Source organism: Haliotis asinina, chromosome 6, assembly GCF_037392515.1.
Source record: "Haliotis asinina isolate JCU_RB_2024 chromosome 6, JCU_Hal_asi_v2, whole genome shotgun sequence".
Lineage (NCBI taxonomy): Eukaryota > Metazoa > Mollusca > Gastropoda > Lepetellida > Haliotidae > Haliotis > Haliotis asinina.
In genome coordinates, this window is record NC_090285.1 from 32045979 (window position 1) to 32062695 (window position 16717).

General features: G+C 40.5%; 1 pseudogene; it reads right to left on the reverse strand.

Moving 5' to 3' along the window:
• Positions 1 to 436: 436 nt before the first annotated feature.
• LOC137287792 (uncharacterized) lies at positions 437 to 4810 on the reverse strand (annotated as a pseudogene).
• Between the last annotated feature and the right edge of the window lie 11907 nt (positions 4811 to 16717).

A 16717-nucleotide genomic window follows, 5' to 3' on the forward strand; every position in this document is an offset into this window, starting at 1 on the left:
AACCTGGGCACTCTCATCTTCAACCTTGTTCTGAAATATCGAAAAACGAATGTCCTAATTATAATATGATCAGAGCTTCATTACAGAACAATATCGTATTAATGACTGACGATTGAAACAATTCTCTATGGGAATATTTCATGCACCACATAACAGTCTATAGATTATTCGAAAGGTACTGGATATTTAGTGTCTTTAATGAGATAAATAGTAAAACAGTGGGACATCGACCTGATGTTGGCATTTGTCGTTGACATTGAAATGACCATGAATGCTATTAAAATGATTGGTCTACCCAACCTACTATCCATCGCATCATTTGCCATGAATTGTTAAACTAATGATTATTATTAATAGTAATATAATAATATGTTCTCAAGACAATCGTGAATATGACTAGGAAAACTCCTAATCAAACGCTCCAAGTCATCATGGTTCATGTCAGGGCATTCTTACTGCAGGCCAGCTCCAGGATCGTTGAGAATGTATTTTTGTTATTGGCGGAGACGAACGCGCCGACAGACCTGGACAACATGGTAACATGTTAATGTTGCTCTGGTGGGGGTATTAAGTAGAAACGTGAGCCCCGCCCAACGTCGCTTCGTCAACCTTAAACAGGCACTACGTTCATGTCGGCGTCCCAATATCACATTGTGTGCCTCCAGCATGTACTCTCGTTAGAACTGACCAGTGACATGGCCATGAATAACATGTAATGGTTTTCTGTTAGCCACAGAGATTTCACCCCACACCATTACCGAGCCAAAACGGTCGTTCTGTTCAAAGTTAAGGGCATGAAAACGTTCGTCTTGTCTACGCTACGCTCTGCGGCTCTCAAAGAAGTAAAAACAAGCCTTACTTTATCCAAAACACTCCTACTCCGACTCGTTCTTGACACGAACGACGTTTTCCATTAGTGTAATGGTCTGTCAATCGTGGGATGGTAGGCTCCACCTTGAAAGCCGAGTACGAATCGTGTCCACTCGCTCTAACACTTGTAGCTCAGTAAAGGTCATGTGCGTCTGCTATGGCCATTGGTCGACTAGATCAACGTGTGCCATCGAAGTTGACATCGTGGTTGTAATATGTCAACTAATGACTGTGAACATAAAGACCTCGTCACAACACCACAAATGAAAGTTGCCACTCCTAGAGTGAGAGACGCCCCATGTCATGGTTGGTTCAGTCTCATCTGGGATTCGAACCCACACCATCAGAGTCAGGCACCTAATCGCCAGCACACGATCATAAGGTGCCTCACCTGATGTGACTCGATCCAACAGAAGTGGTAAAATCAGTACTTCGCTAAGAAACTGTAATCCCAAATATGACATATGTTACATTTAATGCCACTTTCTAAATGGCATTGTGTGAACACTGTTATATATTTCGTTTGCTTCTTTACCATCCACCATCGTCTTCTGATGACTTGCATCCATCATTCATCACAGCAAAATGTTTTATCGTTTTATTTTAAGACCTTTGACAGAATTTCCATGAATGTATGGCCCTCATACACACACAACTATTTACACGCTTTCCATTTTTTGTATGTTTATGGAAGGAACATTTTTAAGTTAGAAATGTTTGCCTCATCCACTTGACCCTTTGATATTGATTAATATTATAAAAACAAAACCATACATATTGAGGGGTTAGAGAGTGGTAATGTTTTAGTAATACTCAATGCATCCTGACGTGCATTGGGGTAGGGAATGACATGTTTTCGTTTTAATGTAATCACCGTTTTATGGCACTTCGTGTATATAGCAAAAGAGATCGCAGATAGACAAAGCACTGCAACGAGCCCTCCGACGACACCTCCGATGATCGCTGAAAATATATGGTGCATGATGTAAAATGACAAAAGGTACTATGTCATAATCAGGTAAAAAATGAAGGATTTTTCTTGGATGATGGGATTCCAACCTAAATATTACCGTCCCCTATAGCAGACATAATTAAAGTGTAGAGAAAGTTGGTAGATTGTTTGCACATAACTCAAGCACAATGACTTCATCAAGGTTATAAACATGTGCCATGACGACGCTGAACCTAATACTCTAACCAGTCGTACTAAATTTACTACATGGTCATTTAGATGTGTAAATGCATGACAGGAAATATTCCCGTCGTTGACAGACTGTGCCCAGTAAAGAACGTGCGACAGTATGTATGTATTACCACGCTGTTGGGATGACATATGGTATGTGTCGTTATGAACCTCCAGTGACGTCGAATTGTGAATGTCCGGGGTGGAATAGGCCTTCAGCAACCCATGTTTGCCATAAAAGGCGACATTGCTTGCCGTTAGAGGCGACTAACGGGATTGGGTGGGAGGCTCTATGACTTAGTTGACACTTGTGATCTGCTCCCAATTGATCAGATCGATGCTAATGCTGTTGATCACCGTATTGTCGGGCCCAAACTCTGTTATTTACAGACCGCCGCGATATAGCCCAAACATTGCTTACTGAGGCGTAAAACTAAACTCACTCACTCCAGTGACACTACTCTATAGTCTCGCCAAGTTCTCCTTTTACCCAGTTCACCTTTACAGGCAATGCGCGGGCATTTCCCAGGAATAGTCCTGGACGTTGAATTATTTTACTTTAACGAGTTTTGAAGACTGGTGTAAGTTTGTCTTGCTATTACTGAACGTAACGGTAATGTATCACATTATTCAAAACGTCCAGTATTTTGTGCCGATGTCTGGCATCGACCCAACAATACATCGCCAGTTTCGTGGTTATATCCACTAGACCATGAAAAATCGCTGTAGAAGATGCGACCCGTCGTCAGTGTGAACCGTGCGTTTCTCGCAAGATGGGTTGTGCAGGCAGCGCTCATGGAGGACACAGGTAGTGCGCACAGAGCACATGTATTGCCCTCCAAGGCAAGGCGTCAACTGCCAGTCGCTTCCCGGTTGATTTCAAAAGTAAATACAAAATATTGAAATTGAGTGTCAGTCGGTTTATAAGTTGGACCAAAACCTTCTCCTGAGTTTTGTTGGAAAAGGTGAGTCCTTGGCCTTATAAACTTGTGTCAATCCTGTGGGCTCTGCTCAATTTCCCTTGCTGCAGGCTTACATTCGCATACAAACAAAACTTCGCAGTCGGTTTTGATCCTGCACTAAACATATATTAGATATAAATGTAAGTAAATGATTATGGTGATTTATGATCCTTCTTACGTGTATTAGACACTGTTGTCAGTAGTATCATTGTCACTGACGGAGTCCCTTTCACGCGTGTTGTGCCGGAAGTAGGTGTGTCTGATGTGTCTGGTACAGCAGTCATCACTGATGGGACCAGTGGGGTCGTAGTTGTAACCTTCGGACAATAATGTGTCACGTCTGATGGAATTTTCGATCCACATGCCACAGACACAAGTCCTTTATTAGCAGAAGCTGAAAACACAGCACCATACCCATTCAAGCAAGCTCATTTCTGCATCATGAAGTGCAGTCGATTGAATATCGAATACGCAATGCAAATGTAATGGCTACCAGACATGTGCCACCAGTTGCATGTCAATAAATGTTCCCCCATACATATATATCACATGATGATTACATGTACACACCCCTTAGTTTGTCATAGGTCGAAACAGATAATATCACACCAGACAACTTTGATGAATTCTGAATTCCGACTATGGTGAATGAAAACCAGTTGTTTCAATTACATGTCTAAAGGATACAATACCTGTCACAAGAATCCACAGCAGTCCACTGGTACTCGTGCCAACGCTTGCAGTCTTGTTCAGGGTAATGTCTATCTAGCTGGTATTACTTTGAAGTAATATGTTGTTAATGGTGTCATTACACTTGAAAATGGTGCGATTTCCGCCTTCCTCCGAAAAGACGAGGGTGCAAGAGGATGAGTTCACGGTGTTGTCAACAAGTTTAACGGTAATGCTTGACTGACATGTATATTCAACACAATGAGAGTTTGTATCAGAATGGACTGCCTGGTTGTCAAGTAAGAACACCTGTGAGTCTTTGAGCGTGGAGTCCCCGGTGAAACTCAAAATTTGAAAATGCAGTGTTGCAGCCACGGTCAGCAATAACATGAAACAGATCTGAGTGGGTGAGTGAGTGAGTTTAGTTTTACGCCGCACTCAGCTATATTCCAGCTATACGGCGGCGGTCTGTGATTAATCAAGTCTGGATCAGACAATCTTGTGATAAACAACACAAGTCTGATACGATGACATGTGTCAGCCATCTTTATATGGATCACACGAAACCTTTGGATGAGTACTCTCGTGTGCGGTGTCAGGAGCGGCACGAAACATCCTTAAGGTAGGCCATCATCATATGTAACAATAATGATGGAAGTGATAATTAGATGCCCGTGAGGTATCAGCCAATAGGAAATGACGCTGATTAGAGTTCTATATAACGATGAACACATCAAGTGTTGAATCGATAGTAAGGCTAATACCTGAAACGTTTGATTACACCCTTCAGGAGATGTAGTGGACAACGAAGCCTGTCATTTTTTGGCCTTATTCTAGTATCCTGTCAACCATTTCTAAGTCATACGTTGGTAAAACTATTATTATGCTGATTACGTATGTTATCGTAAAGTGTTAGAGTTGTCTTGAATGTATCTATTCAACAGTACTTACCATCAACACATTCGTATTCAAACATAATGCAATTCCAGTCCATTTGGATCCTGTCACTGTCTTTCCCATTCAACTGACAGTACTGTCTTCCTATGCATTGTGTCACAAAATCTTTGTACATCTTGTCCTGTCCCGGGATCAGTAAAGCTTTAGCTGGAAGTTCATACGTTCTCATGTCTTCAACAACCGTCAAATTCTGACAACATTGGTCACAGGTCTTACCACTTAGTGTCTTCGATGTTATCAAATTTTGACAATGCGAAGCTGTTTTACATTTTCTGGTTGTGAACATTTTGGGATACATCTTTTCACGATCTTTACATGTACCGGGATCAGTGGAGAACTGGTGTGGATAGCATCCTGCTTTGGTATACGTCCTATTCCCAACGATATCTGCATTGTGGAATAAGAAATTGGCTAATTATAGCATATCATCCAGGCTGCATTTACCTTTACGTTGTATTTACTTCCACGATGATATACTAAGGTACAGTTAAGGTTTCAAAGCATTCAGACTTACTTTACTCAAATGTCGAGTGTATATGCGGTTTTGCGTGCGCTTTCTTTAATCGAATGTTTAATTAATTTCATACTTATTTGGCCACGCTTTCACATATGCCTAATGGTTAAGGGCTACCACATATGAAAAAGCTTTCTATGTGGTATGTGCGCATTCTGTACACATGAAAAAGACACTGACAGTCAGGAGAGTGAAAGAAGAGTGGCAAGAAAGAAGAGAGGCTAGACAAGAGCAGGATATACGATGATCCATTACATGCATTCCGTGCTTGGTAAACTGAAAGGGTAGCCTATGTCTCTCCCTCCTTCTGTCTCCTAGTTTCTTGTTGAGTGACCATGCTTACCGACGAACTGAAGGGTGAAAGTGAAAAGATGAACTATCCGTATCTTGGACACCATCTCCTATCCGTATGTTCTTCCTTCTGAAATGGTGCCGTAAGCGAAGACATTATATATATATGATTCCTACAAGTATTTGATTCGGTCATTCCCTGTTAAATGCATAGCAAACATATAGGGCTGTTTATTTGTAATCGTTCTGGTTTTGTCTGTTTTTGCCTGCGTACCATGATCGCTTCCGATCCAGTGCACAACTTATCCACCTTAATTAATTTTGCATGAAAAGATCATATAGAATATATGCCTGGTTGAGAGAAGAACATCGTCTGTTTTTGATTTACCAGATACGTTAAACCCTAGAAATACAGCCACGAATGGCAAATCAGTGGCACTCGAATACCTGTCAACAGTTGAAACATGTTGTCAGTTATTGTCAGTATGCATGCTCTAACAGTTGTGATGGATTTATGATTAGTAGTTTCATGTACTGCCACATATATTTGACTTTGTAGACGACCCATTGAAATCTGGTTGCATTAAGATGCGGAGAAATCACACCGGTGATAAACAGATATGCGATATTCACATCACATTGCTGGCTGTCACATTTCTAAAATACGGGAGCACGAAGTGATCATCACAACACCCTACCTGATAACGTTCCAATGATTGTAAACACGAGTAGAAGACATATTCCGGTGTTATTTCTTGTTCTGAATAACAAGTCAACTAGAGAAGCAGATATTAACGTCAGTGAACTGTTGCAGACAGGACCTCCAGCAAATCGAAAATGTACATTGATGAAGAAGGCTCTCAAGTGTTCTTTTGAGAAATCTAATATAACCATCAAGGAATTGTAAAACGGAACTAATTATCAACCAAAAACATGCTATCAAAAGACGAACATCTTAAAACGTACTATCCTATATATTTCAATGCAACTTGCATGAACCAGTAAACATCTTCAGCAGCCCATGCTTGTCTTAAGAAGCGACTAACGGGATCATTTGCTGACTTGTTTGATGTATGTCATCGGATACCTGCTGCTGCTTATGTCAGTCATATTCTACTTTGGTCTCGACACGACTATTTTCCTACCGCTGTCAACGTCTGAAATACACAACATGTAAAAACATGCAAACTTGAAATCTCAAAAGCATCATACACACCTTAAGTTACCTGCCGTGCAGTCCAAAGTTTCATTGACAGTGTTCTTGGTGAATAACACAAACCCTTTTATATATTGAACCTGTAAGTGGGGTTATTTCTGACGTGTTTCGCATTCCAGTAACTCCTGACTTCACGGGTATTCAGGAACACTATCCAACGCAAGCGTTAATCAAAGCGGCCAATGCTATGAGGAGATAACAGATATATATTGATTATTGACGTTGCATTGACTTTTGTTCGGGTATCATGAGTCGGGTACCAACAAGGACCCTTGAATGGTAACCGACCTGTTATGGGAGAAGTCAGTTCATCGCATCAAGGTGGTTCACTTGCCCCATTGGAACGCCGCATTCAGACATGGATCAATAGTTTCTAAAGGTGGAACAAATTACTGGGGTGAATCATTCCAATCTTTCCAGATGAAGCTTGTTAAACAACATATCTCGTCAACCGATCAATTGTAGGTGGTGTCAAACGTGTACGATATCTGATTTTGTATGAGCATGAAATTGACCCCTTCATTCACCACACTTGACCCCTACAGTCAACCACAATCGTTGAAACTGTATAATAGGTGTAAAATATCAACTCACAAAACAATGTTTAATTGATAAACCTGAACTCGAACATCTCTTAAACCAGTTGTCTTTATCTCGCCCCACACCCACAACCACACCCACACCCACACGTGTACCTCGTACCCCACCATCACCCGAGAAGACCTTCTGCCTGCAAGAGTACGGAAGCGATTCATTGATGAGAATCAGAAGTTCAGTGTTGTGAGATGAGGATACTTGACTCCACCTTGTAAGACCGCTCAGAACTCAGCTATGATAAGAAGTACTACCTGTTATGTTTCCGAACTCAATGATTAATGTGCTGCTAAACATACTGTATACACGAAATGGCATAACAAACAAACTTGGTCCATTAAAGATCAGAAAACAGCATTCGACACATAATCAACTTGACTCATTATATACTTATGTTTGCACTTCATGTTGCACTTCATGTTTCACTGATTGACGATTCTAAATAGTACTTTCCGAGTTAAAAGTGTTTGTCTGCTTTTTATGTCGATGTCTGAGGTGGTTTGAGTGTGTTTTAGCAAAGCATGACGATTGTTCAGATACATGTAGCTCAATGCCAGTTCATAATGCACTCATAATTGAAATCAGACTAAATGTTGGTCCCACAAGGTAATTTATCAACTGATATGCAATTAGAGACATCCTTCCAAGAGAAGAGGTTCGAATCTCGGATGGAACTCGACCCAAACCAGTACTAGAATTTGTACTTTACTGAGTGTGATCTGTATTACATCCGACAATTTCTAACCAACAGATCAGGTTACATACTACCCACATGTTCTTGATAGCCTTATTCTGTGTTGTTTAGCTAGCAAGAGAAAAAATATATACATTGACCCTTCTATACAGCTTGACAGCCAGTGTGTGAAATATAACATGATACGAACGACCTAGGAAAATCAATTTAATCTGTCAATTTCGGATTAAGTTTGATCCCGAACTGCGCATAATGAAACGCCAATACTTGATGGATTATTACATGAAAGTATAATTGAATCATCTCTGAAGACCATTAATTTGCACAACTAAGCGCATCACACGAAAATGGTGTTGACAGGTAGAAAGTATATTGGTATATGCTACACAAATGATTCGCAATTATTTATAACAACATGGACGTCGAAGAGAAAGTGTCATTTAATTTTTCATTAAGGTTACATGTGTAGTCCCAGTCCTCGGATAAATTTCCAAAATATGCATAAAGTTATGGGTGGGGTGGCGTTGATTGTGTACATGACATGCGGGGGGATCACATACTTTGTGCATACAATTTACTGGCATCATTTACATTATACAAGCTTCTCAAAAAACGTTAGCATCACACCTCCACCCCGTTTTACACGACAGTATTTATCAAACTCCTCTATACATGTACATGTACATGTTTCTGCAGGCATATTTACGATGGAAATATTTTACAATCAGATGAACTGGTAATCACACTTTGTTGTGTCATTAGAGTTAGATTTCAGCCTTGATATTATGTATTGTGCATTTGAATAGAACGTCAAATAAAGGCCCTGAATCCATTCCTCTGAGTGCGGTAAAGATAGATCGTTACTTATTGAAAGACACTATTTGTTCAGTGAACCCGTACATTAGTGCTGGACACGAACGCAAACGTTTGAGACGTACGCCAGGTTTACGTTGGCTGTATGAAGTGCATCTATCGTGAACATCACAGGATACCTCTTTAGATAATCATTGCACTGTTGTGCAAACACGAAATATCGAATACTGGCTCGAAACCAAATGCCAAGGTTTGCTGTGAAACATAAGACCATGAATACATCAATGAGTGTTAAGCGTCCACATGCCCACAACACCACAACAAGTCCATACACCTAAAGACGTCATTGATTAATTAATGAGGGTCATCCCAAGTGTTCAAAATAAGACATCTGATCGTATCTAGACATGTAGTTTGTTGTGTGTTGCTGTGAACTATCGGGAAGTTTACATTGAGAAAGTGCGCATGGTCTTTCCTTATGTGTCCTTGTGAAAAGTCACATGGTATCAGCAGATACTGAGTACAGGCTGTAATCTAGGCGAGCGTCCCCGACAAGGAAGTGACACAAATGATAGTCACGTAGGTCTATAATGAGGAATAATCTTGTCTGAAGATAACCAATCAAGCACTCGTACTGAGGGTTATGATCACCGAATTCTACCGTTTATTTATAGGTAAGGACACGTGCAGAATATAACTGTGCTTAGCCACGATCCATACTTTCCGATGTACTTGTGGAAGGTGTGTTATTGTTAAATACCTCATTGTTAAATAAATATATCAGTACGCACTGCACTGATTATCGTGATAAGAACACTGTAGTATAGGTGTATCCACGGTCTTTGCCCTGTGTGTATTGATGGGTGCACCTTTACTTACCGGTGATTCCGATTGTTGGAAACAGTACTCGGCTGCCATATAAGTAGATTTTTCTGTAACAAGCAATACAAGCCTAGTTTATACAAAGGAATAATAAAGAAAACATGATTATATTATCACGTATATAGTAAGATCGTTTTTACAATGAGGAGGACGTCCTGATTTATCTGTGTGTGCTTCTTCGGGACATGTTCATGTTTTATCAGTGTGGGTCTTCACTGCAGTAGTGTCAGCATGTTGAAACAGTGACGTTGCACCGGACTGACGGTAGTGAAAGACAGTGTTATATTGATGTAGCAAGGCGTGGAGACATCCTACCGAGGACATCCTCACCTTTTTCGGCTTGCCGACGGGGATTATTCTCTTTGGTCATGTGGAAAAGGTGTCCGACCTCGCATTGGAAGGTCCAAGGTTCTAAGCCCAGCACGGGTCTCGGACATTTTATGGGCGCTACACGAACATTGATATTGTTTCTTGTCACGCCTCTCCTTTGTTGCTGAATCCCTTTAAATAAAATCTTGAAGAGCATTAGAAGTGAAATGCGTAAGAAAAGTAAGATCTATGGATGTCAACTTCTTTGTTGTGAATACCACGACGTTTGGGAGCGTCGAAACGTCGAGTTATTAAAGAAGCTAATATCCATAAATATTGCTTTCCCTTTAGACAGCAACTTCAGATAACAACTTCAGAGTCCACCTTTAGATTACACCGTTAGATTTATACCTGAAGATACGACTTATAGATTACCACATTAGATTACATCTTCGTGTTATATAGTTTGATTGCACCATTGGATTGTACTGTTAGACAACGCCTTTAGATTGCACCTTTAGATTATACCCGTATATTACACCATCAGAATACACCCGTAGATAACACCTTCAGGTCACCCTTTAGATAACACTTGTAGATTGCACCTTTAGATTAATATTAGTTACATTAATTTTCAAATTCTCTAAGAATCGTCTAAGCAGTAAAACAAAATTTAATTATATTTAGAGAAAATGGCAATTGTTCAGCAAAAGGAAGATCATATCTCCATGTCATATGCATAGATGCTTGATAGGTATTTGGAAGACTGCAGGATAATACACAACACTTAATATGGATGTGTAGCTTCCTCATTATTTATACCCGACATATGTTGGCTAATGCTTGCCGAGTCATTAGGCGACCTGATTCATTCATCTGGTGAAGGGACAAACGTTAGCCCAGGAACGCCGCGTGCAAATAGTAAAGAAGTTGCACATTGATTTCTAGTGTGTTGTATTTATCATATAAATGGTTGACAAAAGTACCTTAAAAGATTTGCACTACGATAATGTCAGTACGACCTGCATGGTTTGCTTCGGTATCGTGTGGAGAGAGCAGATATACCAGAGAGCAGAGATGTCATGGGGATTTTATATACCTGACAGTGAACGATTTTCCGAGGGGACAATTGTTGGGAAAGAGTTTTCTCCCCTGAAAGACTGCACCAGTCCTTTGTGTGCTTCCTGGCTTGTGCGGTGTTATGTTGGAACGGTGTTTTAGATAAACACAGATCTGACATTTCAAGGTAGATTTATGTTACATCATCTAAGACAAATTACAATGTACCCTGTGTTTGGTAGGGGTGGTGGGGGGATCACACTGAACAAAATCGTGATTTGTATGTGGACGATCATGGTGTGTACCACAATCCGGCCCAATCAGTCATCGAACATTGAAATGCGATCGCCTTCCTTTGAGACCGTACGCTAACCACTTCAACCCTGTTGTAAATTTGTCGCCAAACTGACACATGCTAAGAGTAAAGAGTCATGCTTTAAATTCATTACCAGGAGCTGATGTAATCGATGTAAATATAGCTTGGAATCAGTACCCCACGGTGTCCGTGTCTTTTGTAAATTTAGCTCACAGCTACTTTAATGGGATAACTACTAGTAGTTTAACAGGGACAGGTATCTGGTTGTGATTAACATTAGTCGATGAACATTTGATGACAGTTCATTTCGTCTGACGTCTGTCATCAGTGTAGTATATCTGTCCACATTGTGTCATTTTCTAACACGCCCGTTTTGTGTAGCCGTTAACAACACTGAGACCTGTAAAACCCATTCACCCTCATTCTTGTCCCAGGAATGTGCTTAAACACACTGATTCTTTTCCCTATATTACGTCGACCACGTTCACGTTCACGTCCACATCTTGAAAAACGCTTGCATGCTGTTTTTTTTTACATTCATACACACTCATACGCCTTGGTTCCTTTTCAAAATCAACCCGAAATGGAAAACCCCCGACTATGTTTAATAGAATATAATGTTAAACCAAGTCTATTGTTTTGCCTCGGCCAATGCCCTCGGGTGATTGTTAGTGGAACCGAGCCGCAGTTCAAAAGCGCTCGTGTCATTGCGAGGATTAAAGATTTTTAGACGAAGCAAGTATAGATTTCCTTAGGTATGTGAATCTCCCATTTTCGTCTCCTTTTCACATAAAATGTGATTATTTCTCACTCTGAAACACAAACCCACGCTAATCTAGCAAGGCTGGCTTGCTTACACATCGCTAGTTCAGTCCGGCCCAACTAGATACACACTAGGGCTTCGTGTGGTGTTTTATTTTGACCTCCACACATTTTATTCACTATTGTTATTATTATTTTGATAGTATTTTGGTATGGGTGGTCAAGGTAAATTATGAATTGAAGATGTTTTAGTGTCTTTGTTTTTGTTCAAGCAGCAGCAGCAGCAGCAGGATCTTGCAGACTAAGTAGACATATTTACTGTACTTATGGCCATATTTAACACCTACAGTTTGTGTCATATCCGCTTGGAAATGTGTATATCTACGTATGGGTGACTCATGATCTGCTTGGAAACGTGTATATCTACGTATGGGTGACTCATGATCTGCTTGGAAACGTGTATATCTACGTATGGGTGACTCATGATCTGCTTGGAAACGTGTATATCTACGTATGGGTGACTCATGATCTGCTTGGAAACGTGTATATCTTCGTATGGGTGACTCATGATCTGCTTGGAAATGTGTATATCTTCGTATGGGTGGCTCATGATCTGTTCTATGTTTTGGTGCATAAGTATGTTTTCTGCTCTATGTTTTGGTCCCCTAAGTATCTGTTATTTTGCTGATCGTGTTTCTTATACCTTACTTGACATTACACGATTATGAATGTTATATGGAGGTATAGAGGGGTTCCAGTTAGCCAGTGGAAATCGCTCACTCCGAGTGGCCCATATGTGAGAAAGGTTATAGTTGGGGATCATAGTTCAGGTGAAATTGGGTTTAACGTCGATATTGTTAAAAAATTCGCTCATATGTGCATGTGTGGCTGCATGTACTTCCCCAGACTTTAGTGTCTTTTATAGTGTTTGTTCACTGAGATACCATGCCACAGTTAAACATGAATGCCCCACTCAGACACATTATGCTGAGCCGAGCGCCAGACAGGGACAAACCATATTTTAACGTCTTTGGGTATGATGCTGCCGGGTATTGAACCTGCAACCTTCCGGTCTTCGGGCGGACCACGCCTGGCAGACACCGCATGTCAGACAATCTCAGAACAACTTTCATCTGTTTTTTCGTTGTTATGTACAGTAGCGCACTAACACGTTCACTGTAAATTCCAAATTTTCCCCCGACGTGAACCCGAACCCATCCGGTCTCCGAGTTTAGGCCTAATACCTGGACCGTTACTAGAGCGAGTTTCGGTTACGTCGCTTTTAATAATATTCCCGCAATATCAAGACAAGAGACATAGTAAATCGATGGAGTTTGGCTATAGAATCACGCTATCTAAAATCGCATAGACATTGTACACCTTACTAAGGTTGACACATGTCGACAGAGAGTAACAGTGGTACAGTGAGTTTACTTGTACGCAGCTTTTGCCAAAATTACAGCGATTTCACAATGGGGGACATCAGAAATGGGAGTCACACATTGTACTTATGTGGGGAATAGAACCCGGTTTTCGACGTGACGAGATGACACGTTACCGCCGCCATCCTTCGCTATTTAATACTGACGGGTGTATTCGAACCTTGCAATGACATGTTTCTCAAAGAAGGACGTGTGTTGTCTTGCTTTGCTCGTTGCTCGATGCTCGATGCTTGACTAAAGGTATTGACCAATATTTATCGGGTTTGACCAATCAACTACCGTAGTCTAAAGCGTTCTAGCGTTTGCTTGTCACCCCAGGTTCGATTTCCCCATATGTATACAACGTGTGAAGCAAATATCCGGTTTCTAATAACAAGCAGAACGTGTGGTCTTAGAATTGCATAACACGAAGCACAGCCGTTTGATATGGATAATGAATAAGATCGATTACATGCACCCTCCCCCTTTCAACCTTCCCCCTCCCCTCTGCATTGGAACACCCGTAGGAGGCAATGTAAATAATCAACAGCTGGCATTGACGTGAAACATATATATGTCAACATACGTCCTGGGGTACGTAGCGGGGCTTTGATGTGTGGTTCATCGGACATTTGTTATGGCTTTTTTGGTTGTTTCTTTTCGCGCGCAGGTGTGTGTGTGTATGTGTGCATATATATACACACCCTAATTTGTTGTAATATGCGGTGCTAGCACAACCTTACTTCGGTGCAAGGAACAAACCCTTTCACCTTGGAGGACCTTTGCTCTTTCTGATCTGTATTGATTCGACTGACGAGGACGTTATTATAGAGCTGACAAGGAGCAGACTTTTGTACCCTAAGGACGTTCTTCCTTATCTGTATTGATTCGACTAACCCATAGACGTCTTTATATAGCTGACAAAGTTACCGCGGGAAGTACAGCCGTAATAATGATATATGTCTCAGGGTCAGAAAACACAAGTATGTTTTGAAACAGAAGGTCAAAGAGCATTATTCCATTTAATTTGGGAAAGCATCATTGTCTCTCTTCATTCCTGTCACTATTATCGCTAGACGAGGACGAAAAATAATTTCTACTGCTTTATTAAATATACTGTTTCCTCAATCTTCATCCCAAAAGAGCAGTACATTTTCCCAGGGCAAGGTCAAAATATGATGTAATGAACACCTAAACCAGGGACACAATGAACCTACACAACCCAACAAGCTACACATCAACAGGAAAAGGTACCTCAGGGTACATAAGTGTGAATGTAAGAACATAAGTAATGTGTTTTTATGAAAGTATGCTCTGACAAAAAAAAAGACAAAAAAACCCAAAAAAAACAACAAACAACAAAAACGAATTTCACATCACACACTCATATATCATTCAATAACACGCATGAAGGCATATTGTAAACCAGATTCATTCGTAAACTAAACTATGGTCAGCATTTGGTATTGATGATGTGCTTATACTATGTTGACCACAACAAGGGGTTTGAACTCTCCAGACAGTATTACCATCTCATATAGGACGTACATAAATACTGGAGTGAGTATGTTTAACGTGGCTTTTAGCAATATTCCAGCAATATAACAGCGTGGGCCACCAGAGATGACAGTCACGCGGTCTACAGCAAGACGAGCGGCAGCGTATTAAACCACCCCACCGCCCTCTTTCGTTGTTAGGGCGGTGGAGCAGCCTAGTAGTTAAAGCGTTCGTTCGCCATGCCGAAGACTCGGGTTCTATTCCCCCAAATGGATACAATGTGTGAAGTCCATTTCAGGTATCCCCCGTCGTTATATTCCTGGAATATTACTAAAAGTGGCGTAAAACTAAACTCACTCACTCACTCTTTCGCTGTTAAACCGTGACACAAAACAGATTCTTAGTTCCAGACTAGATCCAATATATTTCACACAAAGTGGATAAGTACATTTATTTTGGTCATTAAATGGTACTCCCCAAACGTTCAGCCAGACCAAAGGGCTGGTTAGATGTAAAACTTGCCAACCCTGACAAAAACGTACCTTTCCGCAAATGATTTAGGTTTGACAAGCGAGGTAGTTCATCATTCAATTGGAATTCATCATTTTTTTGTAAGAGTGAATTAATAATGATATATTATCCTGGGATATAGTGTATACCTACATATACATGTCTAAGTTTTAACCCGGCCGTCGGGTAGGTGAATTTGAGACTATGGTAGTCCGCGTTGGAAGTACCCGTCCCTGGCGACCTGGTAGACAAGTATTTCGAACGCTGGTTTAGTGTTATAGTAATACTTGGTAATATATTGTGCACGTTAAACAAAAGCAAACTGACAGTACAATATACGTTACATTCTATACATTGAAACACTCCCTAAAAACGGTAAAAAGTAGATGTACATTATGACAGACAGTGTACATTTTGTTTCAATGGGCACTGGTGATCATGAAATACAATGTATAGGTGCAGTCACGTATTTGTGACCACGAGTAGACATCGTCCAGATAATTCTTGACAACGACAACTACTGACTTCTACTACAGGTTTGACACCGAGCAATTACATAATATGATTACAAGAAACAGTTAAAAGCGTTGGAAAAATATTATTGATGAAAACTATGAGATGTTAGAAGGCGGTTTCCAAACAGGATGAAATCGCTATCTGTTGTGGTTTTTCACAGACGCATTTGCAAATTAAAACGCCAAGAGAGGTACGGTATTTACAAACATGACATTGTCCTACTCTAACTCTAAAGTAGACGTCATGCACCCATCGGGATTCTACACACATTACTTGTATAATTGTTACCATAGAATAGTACACGATGCTGCAAATCTACGTCGGACGCAGCTCACGGCTTGTATAACGACATTTATTATTAGCTCGTTGAAGATACTGCAGTGTAATATTTTCACTTCAGTATTACACTAGTGTAATACCGCTTGACCTATGACGTCAAAATGGTTCAAAGTTGTGACGTCACAATGCTAATGTTGATGTCGCGATTTTACTAGACCTTCTTTACTTGAAAGCTGAGTGTCCTCACACTATAGGCAATTTCGCCGCAGTTTCTGTCAATTTATGTCGGCGAGTAACAAACAGAATACTAAACTCGCTTCCGTGAAATACCATTTTCATTAAACTCGTTACAGATTTAGAATCAAACTCGCTTTCGCTCGTTTGATACCAAATCATTAACTCG